Source organism: Paramormyrops kingsleyae, chromosome 19, assembly GCF_048594095.1.
Source record: "Paramormyrops kingsleyae isolate MSU_618 chromosome 19, PKINGS_0.4, whole genome shotgun sequence".
Lineage (NCBI taxonomy): Eukaryota > Metazoa > Chordata > Actinopteri > Osteoglossiformes > Mormyridae > Paramormyrops > Paramormyrops kingsleyae.
The window spans coordinates 29,541,765-29,558,099 of NC_132815.1; the positions used below are offsets into that span (position 1 = coordinate 29,541,765).

General features: G+C 45.5%; 1 long non-coding RNA gene across 6 annotated transcripts; it reads left to right on the top strand.

The window, feature by feature from the left end:
• Positions 1-11,034: 11,034 nt before the first annotated feature.
• LOC111839747 (uncharacterized) lies at positions 11,035-15,449 on the top strand. 6 transcript variants are annotated; one of them, XR_011984276.1, is made up of 4 exons: positions 11,035-11,123; positions 12,581-13,666; positions 13,997-14,434; positions 14,523-15,449. It is a non-coding gene; the product is annotated as an uncharacterized lncRNA (long non-coding RNA). The 6 variants fall into 6 exon arrangements; XR_011984274.1 differs by having other exon boundaries at positions 12,581-13,454; positions 13,556-14,434; XR_011984275.1 differs by having other exon boundaries at positions 12,581-13,317; positions 13,418-14,434.
• The last annotated feature ends 886 nt before the right edge of the window (positions 15,450-16,335 follow it).

A 16,335-nucleotide genomic window follows, 5' to 3' on the forward strand; every position in this document is an offset into this window, starting at 1 on the left:
TGAAATGATTCGAGCTTTGTGACATGGTGCATTATCCTGCTGGAAGTAGCCATCAGAGGATGGGTATGGTGGTCATAAAGGGATGGACATGGTCAGAAACAATGCTCAGGTAGGCCGTGGCATTTAAACGATGCCCAATTGGCACTAAGGGGCCTAAAGTGTGCCAAGAAAACATCCCCCACACCATTACACCACCACCACCAGCCTGCACAGTGGTAACAAGGCATGATGGATCCATGTTCTCATTCTGTTTACGCCAAATTCTGACTCTACCATTTGAATGTCTCAACAGAAATCGAGACTCATCAGACCAGGCAACATTTATCCAGTCTTCAACTGTCCAATTTTGGTGAGCTCGTGCAAATTGTAGCCTCTTTTTCCTATTTGTAGTGGAGATGAGTGGTACCCGGTGGGGTCTTCTGCTGTTGTAGCCCATCCGCCTCAAGGTTGTGCGTGTTGTGGCTTCACAAATGCTTTGCTGCATACCTCGGTTGTAACGAGTGGTTATTTCAGTCAAAGTTGCTCTTCTATCAGCTTGAATCAGTCGGCCCATTCTCCTCTGACCTCTAGCATTAACAAGGCATTTTCGCCCACAGGACTGCCGCATACTGGATGTTTTTCCCTTTGCACACCATTCTTTGTAAACCCTAGAAATGGTTGTGCGTGAAAATCCCAGTAACTGAGCAAATTGTGAAATACTCAGACCGGCCCGTCTGGCACCAACAACCATGCCATGCACAAAATTGCTTAAATCACCTTTCTTTCCCATTCTGACATTCTGTTGTATTTTGTACGTGCGGGCGAGCGGGCAAACAGGCAAGCGAAGCCGGAAGTGCAGGAAAACGGGTTTTACTGAACAGAACCAAGGCAACAACAAACATCGACGAACATTAATGACGGATCTGGGGAAGACTGACTCAGACACAGACTAAATACAAAAGACAAGCCGAAATAACAAGGAACAGCTGGGCACGATCGGGGAAGCACACGTGGATAATGAGGGGGCGTGGCACACATCGGGATCGAACGGAGCGGATCGTGACAGAACCCCCCCCCAAAGGCGCGCACACCGGGCGCGCCCGAGAGGAGGCGACGGACGAGACCGGGGAACAGGACCTGGAAGACAAAAGCAAAACATCAACGAGACACCGGAAACAGGACAGAGACACAGAACAGGAACAAGGACCAGAAAAACGACAAGACCTGACAGAGGACAGGGAACGGGGACAGGCAGACAAATAAAGGAGACAGAGAGGGGACAGAAAATGGAGAAACAAAAGGGCCGGGAGTGAACACGGGAGGCACAGAGGGACGAGCAGCAAAAACTGGAGGGACAAAGGGACCAGGAGGGGACGGAGGAGACACAGAGGGACGAGGAACCGAGACAGGAGGAAGAAAGGGACGAGGAGACGGAACAAAGGGAGGAGGAAGAATAGGGCGAGCTCGAGGGAACCCAGGCGGGCGAGGGAAGGCAGCCGCAGGGGCCACAGGCGGAAGGGAGGCCGGAGCAGGAGGGGACCACACAGGGGACAAGGAGACAGACGTAGGGACCGACAAAGGAAACAAGGAGGGAGCAGGAGGGAACACTGGCACAGGCAGGCAGGAGGGGGAAGCCGCAGCAGGCGGAGGCGCAGGCGGAGGCGCAGCCGGAGCCAGGGAAGGCGCCGTCCGACGCCCAGCCGAAGCGGGGGGACCCGGAGGCGGCAGCCGAGCCGGAGCCGCAGGACCCGCAGGCAGCCACCGAGCCACGGCCAGGGGACGCACGGGAGAGCCAGGGGTTAGGGCAGGCGGGACCAGGACCCGACGCCTGTGTCCCCGTCCCTTACGGGAAACGGACAGGCGTGGCCCTGGGGTGTGTCGGCCTTGCTGAGGCAAGGGTGAGGGAGTCAAGAGGGAGGTCTGTGCTGGGCGGACAGAAGTCAAGGCCTCTATAGAGGCAACAGGCAGGGCAGCCGGAGCCGCAGGCGTGGTCGCAGGCGGGGCAGCCAGAGCCGCGGGCGTGGCCGCAGGCGGGGCAGCCAGAGCAGCGGGCGTGGCCGCAGGCGGGGCAGCCAGAGCGGTGGCCTCAGGCGGGGCCGCGGGCAGAGCGGCGGCCTCAGGCGGGGCCGCGGGCAGAGCGGCGGCCTCAGGCGGGGCCGTGGGCCCGGCCGTAGCAGCGGATGGAGCCGCGGGCGCGGCCGGCTGGACAGGCGAGCAGGGCTGGGCCGGCTGGACAGGCGAGACGGGCAGGACAGGCGAGTAGTCAGCCAGGGGCGCTGCGGGCGTGCAGGGCTGGCCGGGCAGGACCGGCGAGCAGGGCTGGCCGGACGAGACGGGCAGGTCAGGCGAGACGGGCTTGGGTGTGTGGCCAGCAGGAGGTGCCGCAGGCAGAGCAGGCACCTCGGCGGGCGTGGGTGCAGGCGGAGGCAGCGCCGGAACCGCAGACGCAGCCACAGGCACCATCAGCACGGGGCCAACAGGGGGCGCCGCAGCAGGCACCCTCAGGTCCCGGCCAGCAGGGGGCGCTGCCATCACGCGGCCAGCAGGGGGCGCCTCCGTGGGCACCTCGGGCAAGCAGCCAGCTGCAGGCGGTGCTGCAGGCAGAGCGGCGACGGCAGTCGCGGGCGTGGCTGCAGTGCCGACAGGCGAGCCGGGCTGGACCGGTGAGACGGGCAGGGCTGGCGAGCGGTCCGCAGGGGCCGCCGTAAGCAGCGCGGCAGCATCAACAGGGGGAGCTGCGGGCGTGGCTGCTGGTGAGCAGGACAGGACGGGCAGGTCAGGCGAGCAGGGCAGGACGGGCAGGTCAGGCGAGCAGGGCAGGACGGGCAGGTCAGGCGAGCAGGGCAGGACGGGCAGGTCAGGCGAGCAGGGCAAGCGACCAGCAGGGGCCGCCCCAGCGATTACCTCGGGCAGAGTGGCGACGGCCGGAGCTGCAGGGGGCGCTTCAGCAGACACCTGGGGCGTGAGTCCAGCAGGGGGCGCCCCGGCAGGCGCCTTGGGCTGAGCAGCAGCCAGAGCTGCAGGCGGTGCCGCAGGCAGAGCGGCCTCCTCGGGCGTGCGGCCAGCAGGGGGCGTCTCTGCGGGCACCTCAGGCGTGCAGCCAGCAGGGGGCGCCTCTGCGGGCACCTCAGCAGGTACCTCGGGCAGCGCAGCGGCCTCAGCGGCTGGTGCTGCAGGCGGTGCCGCGGGCAGAGCGCCGGCAGCAGCAGCAGGTGGTGCCGCGGGCAGAGCGGCGGCAGTAGCGGCTGGTGCTGCAGGCAAGTCCGGAGCCGGCGGTGCCGCTGGCAAAGCGGCGGCAGCTGCAGCAGGTTGTGCCGCGGGCAGAGCGGCAACGGCAGCAGCAGCAGGGACCACAGGCAGGGCAGGCGGGTCAGACAGGACAGGCGGGTCAGGCGTAGCCGCTGGCAGAGCGGCAGAAGCTGCAGCAGGCGGTGCCGCGGGCAGATCGGCGGCGGCAGCAGGCGGCGCAGCCGCGGGCAGATTGGTGGCGGCAGCAGGCAGCGCAGCCGCGGGCAGAGCGGCGGCAGTAGCAGCTGGTGCTGCAGGCGGTGCTGCAGGCGGTGCCGCGGGCAGAGCGGCGTCAGCAGCAGCAGGCGGTGCCGCGGGCAGAGCGGCGGCAGTAGCAGCTGGTGCTGCAGGCGGTGCCGCGGGCAGGGCGGCGGCAGCAGCAAACAAGCTGGTCGCTTCAGCTGCAGCAGGCGTAGCGGCGACAGCGGGCACTGTCACCTCATAGCCAGCAGGGGGTGCTGGTGAGGCGGACAGTGCAGACGAGACCGGTGAGGCCGGCGTGGTGGCGGCAGCTGCAGCAGGCGGTGCCGCGGGCAGAGCGGCGTCAGCTGCAGCAGGCGGTGCTGCTGGCAAGTCCGGAGCAGACAGGTCCGAGATAGGCGCCAGGATCGGCGCTGGGCGTGCAGGCGCTGCCCCTTTAAGAGCCTTGGGGATCCGGGGAATCGCATCCCAGACGGACCTGGCCCCTTTAAGGGCTAGCCGCATACCCTGGAAGGGGGAAGCTGCCCGCGAAGGTACCTTCGCGGTGGCGGTGATGTCCTCCGGGGTGATGAAAAGAGGAGCCGGAGAGAGAGAGCATGCCCTCAGGAAGATCGCCGGTTTGGCTTCCGGTGCCCTCTCCTTACGCCTCTTCTTCTTTCTCCGGCCTTGGCAGGGTTGAGGTAGGGCTGTCGCAGAGAGGGTGAGCGGCTGGAGCCGCCTCTCCGTTATCCTCTCGTACACCTGCCGGAGATTTTCGCGTACGTCTGTGAAGACGTGCGCTTCCGTGAGCGGGGTGATCTCCTCCAGGAGGGTCCCGCTCCGGCTGGCTAAGTCCCGTGCCACAGGATCCTCCTGGATCTCTGGTTGGGACAGACAGTAAATGACCTCGTTGAGCAGATCGAGGCGTTGGTCCTCGATCCGCAGAGGCATGTTGCAGAGATCCGTCATTCTGTTGTATTTTGTACGTGCGGGCGAGCGGGCAAACAGGCAAGCGAAGCCGGAAGTGCAGGCAAACGGGTTTTACTGAACAGAACCAAGGCAACAACAAACATGGACGAACATTAATGACGGATCTGGGGAAGACTGACTCAGACACAGACTAAATACAAAAGACAAGCCGAAATAACAAGGAACAGCTGGGCACGATCGCGGACGTACACGTGGATAATGAGGGGGCGTGGCACACATCGGGATCGAACGGAGCGGATCGTGACACATTCAGTTTGGAGTTCAGGAGATTGTCTTGACCAGGACCACACCCCTAAATGCATTGAAGCAACTGCCATGTGATTGGTTGATTAGATAATTGCATTAATGAGAAATTGAACAGGTGTTCCTAATAATCCTTTAGGTGAGTGTGTGTGTATATATATATATATATATTTACACACACACAGACACACACAGTGGTACCTCAGTTCTCAAACTCAATAGAACTTGAATTTCTTAAAAGTCAAACCAACGAGTTTGAAAAAAAAGACCTAGAACTTGATCTGAATCTCAGAAGTCGAACCGTGAATGCCGACCGAAGATAACTTTGCATTTTTTTATGAATTAAAAAATTAATTAAGAATTCTTATTAATTATTTTAATATCATTAATAATAACCATTAATACATTTAATTATAATAATATTGTCGTGCCAAGCGGGGACAGAGTGGAGACAAAGGCGCAGATGTCAGGGTATCAGGGAATACGGGGTTTAATTACAGGTAAGGCAGGCAAAACGCAGACGGAGAATACAATGACCAGGCTGGGAAACAAACTGAAACGCAGACTAAATACAGAGGGCTAATGACAGCAACCAGAAACAGCTGATCACACGGGGATTCCACACGTGGTTAACGAGGGGGGCGTGACACACGGAAGGAGTGGACGAACCGGGCAGGACATGTTGTTTTTTTTTTACTTTACACATTGTTTGGCTACATTTATTTTCTTACTTTACAAACTACTACTGTTTTGATAAATGTGCTTAGATGTGTTTAGTACAGTATATGCTCTTCTGGTTTTATCCTGTTCATTTTGTGTTTATATGCAAAAAAAAAACATATTTACATATAATTTTTTTGGGGCCGGGAACCAATTAATTAGTTTTCCATTATTTCTTATGGGGAAAATTCAATCAGAACTCGAACTTTTTAGGATTTGAACCTGAGTTCTGAACGGATTAAGTTCTAGTTCCGAGGTACCACTGTATATGATGAAATAGAAGAATGTAGAACTCAAAAATCTCTGGAGCAGTTTTTGTGGGCTTTCAAGATTTTTAAAATGACAGAAAGGTCCTAGGCAATCAGCCAACCATTGAACAACAGATCATAAGTTTCAGTTACCACCAAGGCTAGGATAAAACTTAACCATAGATGTACAGGTACCACTTTAAGACTACCTTTATAAAGGGTTTATGAATGGTTTGTAAAAAGTTTATTAATCGGGTTGTAACACCTTGTGACAACCTCATTAATAGACCATTCTAAACAAGTTATAACAGTTTGTTTATGAATTACTACTGTTTTGAAGTGGCAAAAGGGAGCCTTATTGTAAAGTGGACCTGACAACATTAAGGAGTGCAAGCATGACTGATTAACATGCAGATTACACAGTTCGCCAAAAACAAGGAGGACAGAAACTGAATATTCATGATGAAGTATTGTTTAATCTGGAGTCTTTTTTCCTGTGAACATGAGCCTTGCCTCTACAACAGGGGAGGCCAGTCATATCCACAAAGGGCCAATGTGTACACAAGTTTTTGGGATAACCTTTAGGACAGCTCTTCAAACCCAAGTGTAAGAACTCTTCCGCGAATCAGTCTTCTAATGAATAATCTAATTTGGGAGTTGCAGTGAAAACCTGCATACATAACGACCTTTTCTGGATAAGACTGCCTACCCCTGCTCTATGCAAATGTGTGTGGTAACACCTTCTATAAATGCCATGTCTATGATAATGAATAAACATATTAATAAAACATTATAATGCATTTATAAGGCATTATAAACATGGCTATAAATATTATAAAAATGCATAACATCATAGCCATGTTTATTATGCATCATGAATTAGGGTTGGATGATTAATCAAAAATTAATGTGTTCATTCAGGACCTCTAATCTTGCCCTTGACGGTTACCCCATTTTTTTTTTTATTCTGTTAATACTTAAAAAAAATATTAACACTTTCCCCAGTGTGTGTTCATGTACTGTCCCCTTAAAAACATACTACCGCGTGTGCTGTCACGTGACTCTGCTCTGTCCAGTCTGCAACATGGAAGCAACATAAGGAGGAGAACTCAAATACTGAACCAACAGAGTAACTCCAGTAGGTTGTACAGTAAAGAAAAATGCTGTGTCCATGATTTGGACACATTGTAGCTTTAGTGAAGACAACATTGAACAAAAAGAGATCAAATGTAAACAGTGCGAGAAAAAATTGTTTTAGCTACCAAAAGTAATACCACCAATCAGTTTCAGCACTAGCAATATTCAAAATACAGTGGAAACCACTTATATTGATCATGGTTATAGTTGATCAACCGCTTATATGGATCAAAAAGCTTGTGACAGAATCATTCCTGTACAAATACTGTCTAAATAATTTGCTTATAGTAATCAAGTAATCCGCTTACAGTGTTCATTTTTGGTATTTTTAAACATGATAACATATGGAAAAATATAAAACTTTGCTAATTCTTTTTTTAACTGACCTACTTTGCCTTGCGGTAACCACAGAAAACATGATGGGGAAAAGAAAGTCATTTTCTCTCACTTACAAATATAGATTAAAATAAAATAAAAGTTTATGATAAACTGCCAAAAACGAGACAACGGGATGGAGTAGTGAAACAACAATAAGCTATATTTTATGTACAGTACTGTACTGTATTATAGTGTATTTGAATTATACATAGTTCAGTAGGTAATTTAGTTTGTGCAGTACTATAATTTGAAAAGCGTTTGAAACAGCTGTACTGTATTTTGAAAGAGTCTATAAAATTCAGTAAATAGCAACGCTGTCCGTTTTATTACCTTATATGCATGTAATAAATGTCAATTGCATGGTAATCTGCCTGTGGCCTAAAGAAAAAGACAAATTCTGTCATAATATTTAGTGATCAGTTTCACCTAGACAGACGTAATCACTATGAATGGTTTCCACTGTATTTTATTTGCAAGAAATGTAAACTATTTATTTTATACTTCTTAGGGAACTTGCTTTTGCATTAAAACTAAAATAACTTTTTTCATAAGACATTTTTATTTCACGCGATTTTCTTCTTTGATTTCAGTTGTTCCAAATATTCAATACATAAACATAAATGGTTCATCTCTGTGTTTCCTGCAATTATTTTGCTATTTTATACCTCATAAAGCAGTACAATGCATCCTTAATTCTGATACTGACCATTATAATGCATTATGCCGGTATCTATAGTACATTATAGATGAGAGCTTTGTTGGAGCTTATGAAATATTATAATCAACACTATAACGCCTTATGACTGTCAATAGTGGAAGCTCCATTGCATAATTGTTATACTGACCATTATAATACATCAAGTATGTATTATACTGAAGATGGAAGATGGTGGCACAGGCGGTAGTGCTATCGTTCGGCAACTGGAAGGTTGCAGGTTTGAGCCCTGGTTCTTCCTGACCCCAGTAAAGTGTCCTTGAGCAAGACACTGAACCCCAAATTGCTCCCGGTGTGCAGGTTGGCGCCTTGCATGGCAGCCTCCGCCACTGGTGTATGAATGTGTGTGTGGATGGGTGAATGTGAGGCATAAATTGTAAAGCGCTTTGCGTACTTGTAGGAGTAGAAAAGCGCTATATAAATGCAGTCCATTTACATCATGAGGATATCTATAATGCATTATAGATGACAGCTTCAAGTAAAGAGTTATCAGGTATATTTCTCTGAATACACTGTACAGTAGTACCCAGGGGTACTCAGCTTTCTTTAATGAAGTGGGAGAGGTGCTGGAAAGGGTGGCCCCTGTAGACTCTAATCTTACCAAAAACACCCGGTTAGTGAGGTAAGAGCAAAATGGCCAGAATCAAAGGTATGGGCTGATATTTGTGCCACTAGAAACTGAATAAGAATATTGTATATTTGAATCTGCAGTTGTCACATTACAAAACTGAATCTGAATTTATTAGTTTGAATCTGAATTCCAATAACTTGAAACTGCATTTCTCCTACCTGGAAAATTTTCAGTTCTAAAATTAAATTTCAATCTATTGAGACACACATCCGGGTACTTGAGGAAAAGTAATTGACCGCAGGTTTACAACGCAACTCATTTTATATACAGGTATATGACAATAAGTTTTATATACACAAGCGATATCCTAAACATTAACTGTAGGTCTGGTTAGTATGGTAGTATATGTGGTTAAATGAACAATTTCTGGCACTGCTAGTATATTTTAATATGGTAGACTAAAGCAAAACACGCTATAGGGATGTGAGGGACCGAGTGTAAAAGCAGGAGGAGTCACAGGAATAATTGGAAAAAATAGGGTTTTTTATTCCAACCCAAACTTAATTTAACAAATATTAAATGCTGAGCTCATAAAAGAGGTCAAAGTAACAAAACTGAACTCAGGCAAAAATGTGAACAAACTGACTGGCTGCACAAACAAACATAACTGACCCCCCTGGAAATGACACACAAGGGTATATATATAATGGCTGATCAGACCAATAGAAACAATAGAGGTAACTAAACACAATACAACACTAACTATAAACATGCGTGAAGTTGGCCCCCCATTTGTGTCTGATTTCCACCAAACCGATCGCAATCGTATGTACTGCGTTTGTGCCCTTAAAACTGTCCTTTGTGCTGCTTTAGTTTCTGAGATATTGGCCCAATCCCAAACCGGTCCCTACACACTCCGCCTCACCACTCCGCCTCCGTTTGCGCGTTCCCGAGACCCGTCGCCATGTTGAAGTGTGTCTCAAAGCAGCAAGGGCTAAGGGGGAGTGGTCGATTATGCCCTCCTTTAGCGAGTCAGCAACGATGGTGGCTCGCGCGATTCCACTACCACTTCCATATCCCCAAGCCCCAAGCAATTAAATTGCATAAATTTTTAGAGGAGCTTGATTTTTCTTAGCCACCTTATTTATTTAAGTTATATATCTTGTTTATAAAACTTCACCTCTAAAGCTTTCATGATCCCCCCTTGTCTCCCTTTTTTTCCTGCTTTTGTTTTTTGTCCTCTATTTTTTATTTTTTTTCTCTTTAATATATATGTTTAGTTAAAATTATTGTTGGTTTGATTGTTAAATACCAACTTCACCGTTGCAATGATGTATTTTCTTTAAATTAAGGTAAAAGATAAAGGAGGTGTGACATAATGTGATGTAAGACACTGTTTCGCTTGTCTGTCTGAGATTGTCATTGTTCTAAATAAAGTTCATTAAAAAAAAAAGAAAAAAAAAATTAATAATTGGATTCTAACAGCACTGTGAAATACACATAGAAAGTCTATGTTGCATGTTATAATTCATCGCTGCAGAAAAAAATTAGGAAAGCAGTTATTTGTAGCTGGTCAGTACAGATAGATTTTATCGTGATCCGATTACGAGAGATTTTGTGTACTTTTCAAACTAGAAACCACGCGAAGAAACATTAGTACGCAAACTCGATCAACATCACACCAGCAATAACAATTTATGTTTCATATTTGCCTGTTTTTTTTCCTCTACAGATCTGATCTGGTATTTGGTACAGAAGTAATGCGTAATGTTTTATGCGTGTAAACTAAGTTAGCTATGGTATAAATTGTACAATCGTGAATATGACACGTGTACATACTTTAAAATTACTCAGTGCAATAAGACGACGTAGCCGTCGTTTTCTCGCATTAGTTAAACTTTGTGCTTTTTAAAAATAACTGATATGTCATTAAAGAAAATACAATACAGCTTCTTGATGGATCCATTTGGTCAAATCACTACGTAATGCATTTCCTCTTTCCGGTAAAGAAGACTGTAAAAAGGCGCTGCGAGGGCAAGTCTGTCTCAAATCTTTCTTGTGACAATTTCCTTCAGTTTAAGTGCATAGGGCGTGTTGTGAGGGTGACTCGGCGGGAGTGTGACTCGAAATGAAGGCAGAGTGTCGAGGGTATAGTTTGGGATTGGGCCATTGTTTGCAAGGTTGCCCCTCCACCTCCAATTTTAGTCTGATTTCGACCAAACCAGTCGCAATCGTTTGTGCCGTTAAAACTGTCCTTTGTGCTGCTTCAGTGCAGATATTGCTTATTTACATGGTCACGTGACTCCGCCGTTAAGTTAGTCTCCCATTTGCCTCCCAATCGGTCTCAATAGTTTGTGCCCCAATGTGCCGTTTAAAATTTGTCTGTACTGTTATTTTTCTGAGTTATACCTCTCAGTTTATGCCTTACATATTTTTCGCTATATTTTTACAATATATTGTCCTCCTTCCTCCCCTGCACTCCTAGTGTTGCCGACTCTGGCGTTCACAAGGGAAAGGGTTACCTCCCTGTTAGATTCGGAGCGCTTCAACTGGACGGCACGCGCAGTTCTTACGTTGATCATGTTTTTTTTTTTTTTCTTTTCAGTGTGTGTGTGTGTGTGTGTGTTTCGATTGTGACCCAGGCAGAGATTAACATCTTCGTGAGATTCGTAGCGTAAGTAGTCTCCCATTTGACCTTAGGTTTTGTGGTTGATACCGGATTCCGAACAAGTGCTTATAATACTCACAGTTGCCTTTTTCAAAAAATGGTGGTGTTGCATAGAGTATTTTGTAGAAGGAAACAACACTAAGCTAAAATGTTTATTTCAGTGCATTTACTATTCTGCAAGTCCCTTGCAGGAGTGTCTCCGTTAGTCCACAGCGATTCAAATGTTAACTTATGGTTTATTAAATGCAAGGAAACTTTATTCCTTTACTAAACACCAAGTAATCTTTAATTGTTCATTAAACAGTCTTACCGAACGTCACGTACTGTAACTTAATTTTGTTTTTCAAACATAAAATTTAACAATTTTTCAATGAAAATTTTAACATTTCTCTGGCGGGTAATTCCGTTTCAAATCATCAGTTTTGAACCTCATCACCACAGATTTTAATGAAAGTTAGGATGCTTTTAAATTTGGTCATATGAGTAACCCATGGAACTGAAACCACACGCATCTTGGATCAATATTAAGGGAGATTTAAGCTAACAAAGTGAAGTTATTTGGGGGGGGGGGGCTATGACTTTGACTGGCTATATCTTCCTTAATATAAGTTGCACAGAAGGGCTCTTATATAATTTTAAAGCTATTTTCCAGCTCTTTATTTTGCGCAAATATTATGCTTTACCCAAGATGATTATAACCTATACTTCATTTTTTTTTTTACTAAAGCTTGCTTATAATGTCATGAACATCTCCAGGAAATGTGGTTATTGACCGTGTGTCTGTGTAGCTTATAGGAGGCATCATGTGGTTTCATATGGACCCTTTTCATTTTGATTTCATTAGTGACACCTGTGCTTGCCATACTATTTCATGCCCATCAGTGAAAGCTAAGATTTTTCGGCAACGACTGAAAAACCAAAGACCAAATTTTCTTGAGATGTTCATGACATTATAAGCTAGCTTTAGTATAAAAAAAAAAGACCTTTTTTTTTTGGCTATTTTTCAATATTGTAATTATCTTGTGGATAGCATAGTATTTATGCAAAATAGATCTGGAAAAGAGCTTTAGAACGATACAAAAACCATTTCTGTGCAGCTTATATTAAGGGAGATGTAGCCAGTCAAATATCTTACTCTCCCCCCCCCCCCCCCAGTGAGTTCAAACTATGTTAGTTTAAATCTGCCTTAATACTGATCCATGATGCTTGCTATTTCAGTTCCATAGGTTACTCATATGACCAAATCAGCATGCTATTTTTTAAAATTTATTTATGACAATGAGGTCCAAAAGTGTGATGATTTGACACGGAACTACCCAGGCATTAAACATCACTGTAACACAGTTGATCATGTTCACTGATAAAAATGTCTGCCTTTAGTAAAGACAATTGCATGGAACTGTGTTGTTGTTTTCTCACAGACCGTAATGGCTTTTGTGCTCAAATTATCATATTTCTCCCAGATGCCATTTGGTCTCCTGCAAAAAGCAATATAGTGGCCAAGACAGTCTACAGTTGGTCCTGGGCAGAATGCTACAGCTCCTCTCAGGGTGAACATGTCATCTTGGAGCTTCATGGTTATTGGCAAGTCACAAAGTTTCTGCTTCCTGCAATCAGTTAGATTTGTTTGAGTTTGGTTGATGCCATGGTCCACATCAACACATAAGAGTTGTCCTGTCCTGAATGAATGCATCACTGTGCCATTGCAGAGATTGCTGACTGACTGGTACTGTCTAGGATATATTTCAGGGTTTGGAATTCTGGCTTGGCATTTCGTGTTGCTCATGGTGAGTTGTTCGCACTTTTCAGCTCTGACATTCCTTTATTGATCAACACCTCTTCACTTGCTGATACAAAAGGGATATGTCTGGAAACTGCTTGACTTGAGCAATAAATGGTAGAACAGGAGCCAGTAGCGATAATGCTTGGGGCAGTCTTCATGGTGTTTGCAATTATATTTGAGATGTGACACTGTGTATCCAGCATTTGAACACCTGACTCCATTGCTGTCATTGTAAACATGTGCATTAAGATGTTTGTTCGCAGTAAATATGCTTTTCTGTCGACTCCTTTTTGAACAATGTGCTGGACAAGTTCAAAAACCTCAGTGGACTTGCCAGCATTGCCTACAAACTGGCTGAAGGTCTCGCTGTCACAGTATGCACAGCAGAGTACCTGGCAGAATTAATCAAATGCACAGGTATTTTTCACAATTAGTTGTTCTCCTTGTGTTGTTACTAGTTGAGTCAGGCAGTTTCCATTTTTCAGCAGTCGAATTTTGGCTTTTTTCCATGTGACAGATGTATCAGCATGTAGCCATTCAGAACATGGTGCAAGGTAAGTGTGCTTTCATTTTTTCGGTGGCACTCCAAGACCTCTCCAGTTTTCAGTTGATGGGTACTCCTCATGTTCCATCACTTCCTTTGACACTCTACTAGTTGTGTCTCTGTGAGAGGACCCTGTGGCACAATCTTCGGTTGCTTTGGAAATTTTCATGTTTCCTTCAATTGAACCAAGGTGCTGAACAATGAACCTGTCTATCCGAACAGGTAAGTTTTCATGTTTGATAACATTCTTTAGTCTGTTAAATTCAGCTTCAACACAGCTTGTCCACAAAGGGAGGTAACTAGATATCCTTAATACATGAGGAATTATTTCTAGAAGAAAGTGCAGATTGTCCCTGTCACCATTGTCCACGATCGTCGATTTGGCTTTCTCAATGATATTTGTAACCCAGTCTTTCATGTCTGTCTGAGATGGCTCTGTGAAATTGTCCATTTCTGTTTCTTGAATTTCATCATCCTTCATGTCAGGACAGATGGCACTCACTTCTGCAATTCTCGCCCTCAGATAAATTTTGCTCATTTCTGCCATTACAGGACGTCCTGTTTCATTGTGCCCTTCAGTCTCACTCAGAGCCACGACTGTAATTCAGTAAATGATTTGATGTGCATCATCCAGCATCCCTGCTTGTAAAAGCTTGGCCATGCATCGAAGGTAAAATTCTCTTACTCTGCAGGGTTTTCTCCTCAGGCATTCCCATCGACTGATGAGCTTTATGCAGTGAGCAACATCTACTCTAATAAAGCAAGCTGGTAGTTTTGAAGTTTGGTTTCTAATTAGCACTCCAAAACTTTCATCAATGTATGCCCTGAGCTCTGGACAGTGAGTGAAGACTTTCACCATGCCACCAAGAAGAGCAAGGGAGAAATCACTCACAGCCTCTCTGGGTATTGGAGCCCCTGTATGATGCCACTCGGAAAGCCAAGATGCTATTGCATTGGCATCGTGTCTTTCGGCTAGCATCTGTACCACTGGTATGCTACATGTTTTATCAATTATGTGATATTGTAAACTACCCTGATAAAGAAAAATGTGTCCTGACATACTGTATGGTCTTTTCAGTATTTTCACAATAGATCCCGTGGCATCGAAGCAAACACAGTGCTGCTGCTTTGACTATTTATACAGCTGCATCTGAGCTGCACTCCAATAATGGCAATAAAATGTATCTATGCCAATGTCATGAATACTGCTGCTGTGAGGTACAGAGTGTTTTAAAAGCTGAAGTGATAGCACAGGATCTCTGTGTTGAAGCTCTTCATCTTTTCTTTCCTGCTTGGCTTTTCGGAGTGTAGTCAGATTGTACAAATGACTGGGCTCAGGGTCACCAAATCTCATCAATTTGTTGGCTTCAGTTTCACGCCAGGTACTTGGCTGTATTCCACTTTCACAAAGATTTTTTGCCACTTCAGCACGCAGATTTCCAGATAACTGCCTCTTTGACTTGGAACTATGCAGTGTCTCATTAACATCTTGTAGAATGCAGTGGAGGAGAGCACATTCATTTTATTTGGGTTCTTTGACACAGTGAATGAGAAGTCTGCCTTTGCACTCTTTGCAGTGTGCTTTGATGGCCAAAAATTTTGTAAGTGATGCTGGATACACCTTTGGCCTTTTAAAAAGAGTGCAGGCACACTTCACTTTATTCCATATCTGCTCATTTAACATGTTTTAACACAGCTAGCCCTAAACCTTGCCATACATTATGGCGGTTTAATTTTACAAAAGTTTACAATGCTTTGGCTGAAATGTTGGAGTTCAGCTGCTGGCTCAGAGCAATCCACACATCATCAGAAGGAACAGCTATATGACCGCTACAGACAATTTGATCTTGTGCTGTCTGGAGAACCTCAATTATTTGATCCTTGCTGACGCTAGGAATTTTGGGCATCTGATCAAAAGAAATGGAAATGACCACGACTTCAGTATATTTATGTATTTTATCTGTATATATCAAATAACTATTTGTTAATTAAAATGTGCAAAAGAGCTTTGTGCATTAACTGTCTTACAGAAATTTTCTATTGTAATTATATCTGCCTTCAATATACCGAGTTATGTCAATACTTTTTTAATGTACAAATTGTACGTACCTTTTATGGCATATTTCTGATGTCGATGTATTATTTTAGTAACAGGACCATTTAAATTAATGGCGATCACAGGTCAATGATTATGCACTCGTCGCTAAAGTGTTTAATAGTTGAACTTACATTGGTCGCCACCTTTACAAAACTCAGTTGTGATTGGATAAATGTTAGTTCGGGTTGAGTGGAGGGAGAAAGTAAAACTTCATTTATATTTAACCGCTGTGAGAGGGTCCATGGGAAGGTAAAGACATCACAGTACACAGTGCAGGCAAAATGAAGAGTTTATTATATATTGTTGTACAGTATTAAGCATTAACTGGTTGCATTTGGTGCTGGGGCGTTCATTACCCTGTAGCAAAGTGCTATGTACGTCTGCACATGATTTAGAGTTCTGTGATGTGCTTTACCACTACCACTGTAAATGGCACACAATCACTTCTCACACCGCAAGAGTCACTTTCCATACTGTCGTTTTGCTTTTTCACTCCCATATCTCAAGGAATGGACGTACTGTGCTGTGATGAGTTGGTAGAACAGATGATAAATGAGGCAGTATGTAACGGTCAGTCATTTGTGGAAATATCTAGCACGATCCTGAAATGTGGTATCTGGCTGGCGGGGTGACAAAGTCTACGTACAGCTTTGTTGTGGAGTCACCAAATGGTCCACCTTCTGTTAACATGAGAAACATGAGCCTGAGCACTATACGGCGATCAGGTAAAGGCATACACTGAGAGGTATAACTCAGAAAAATAACAGTACAGACAATTTTTAAACGGCACAAA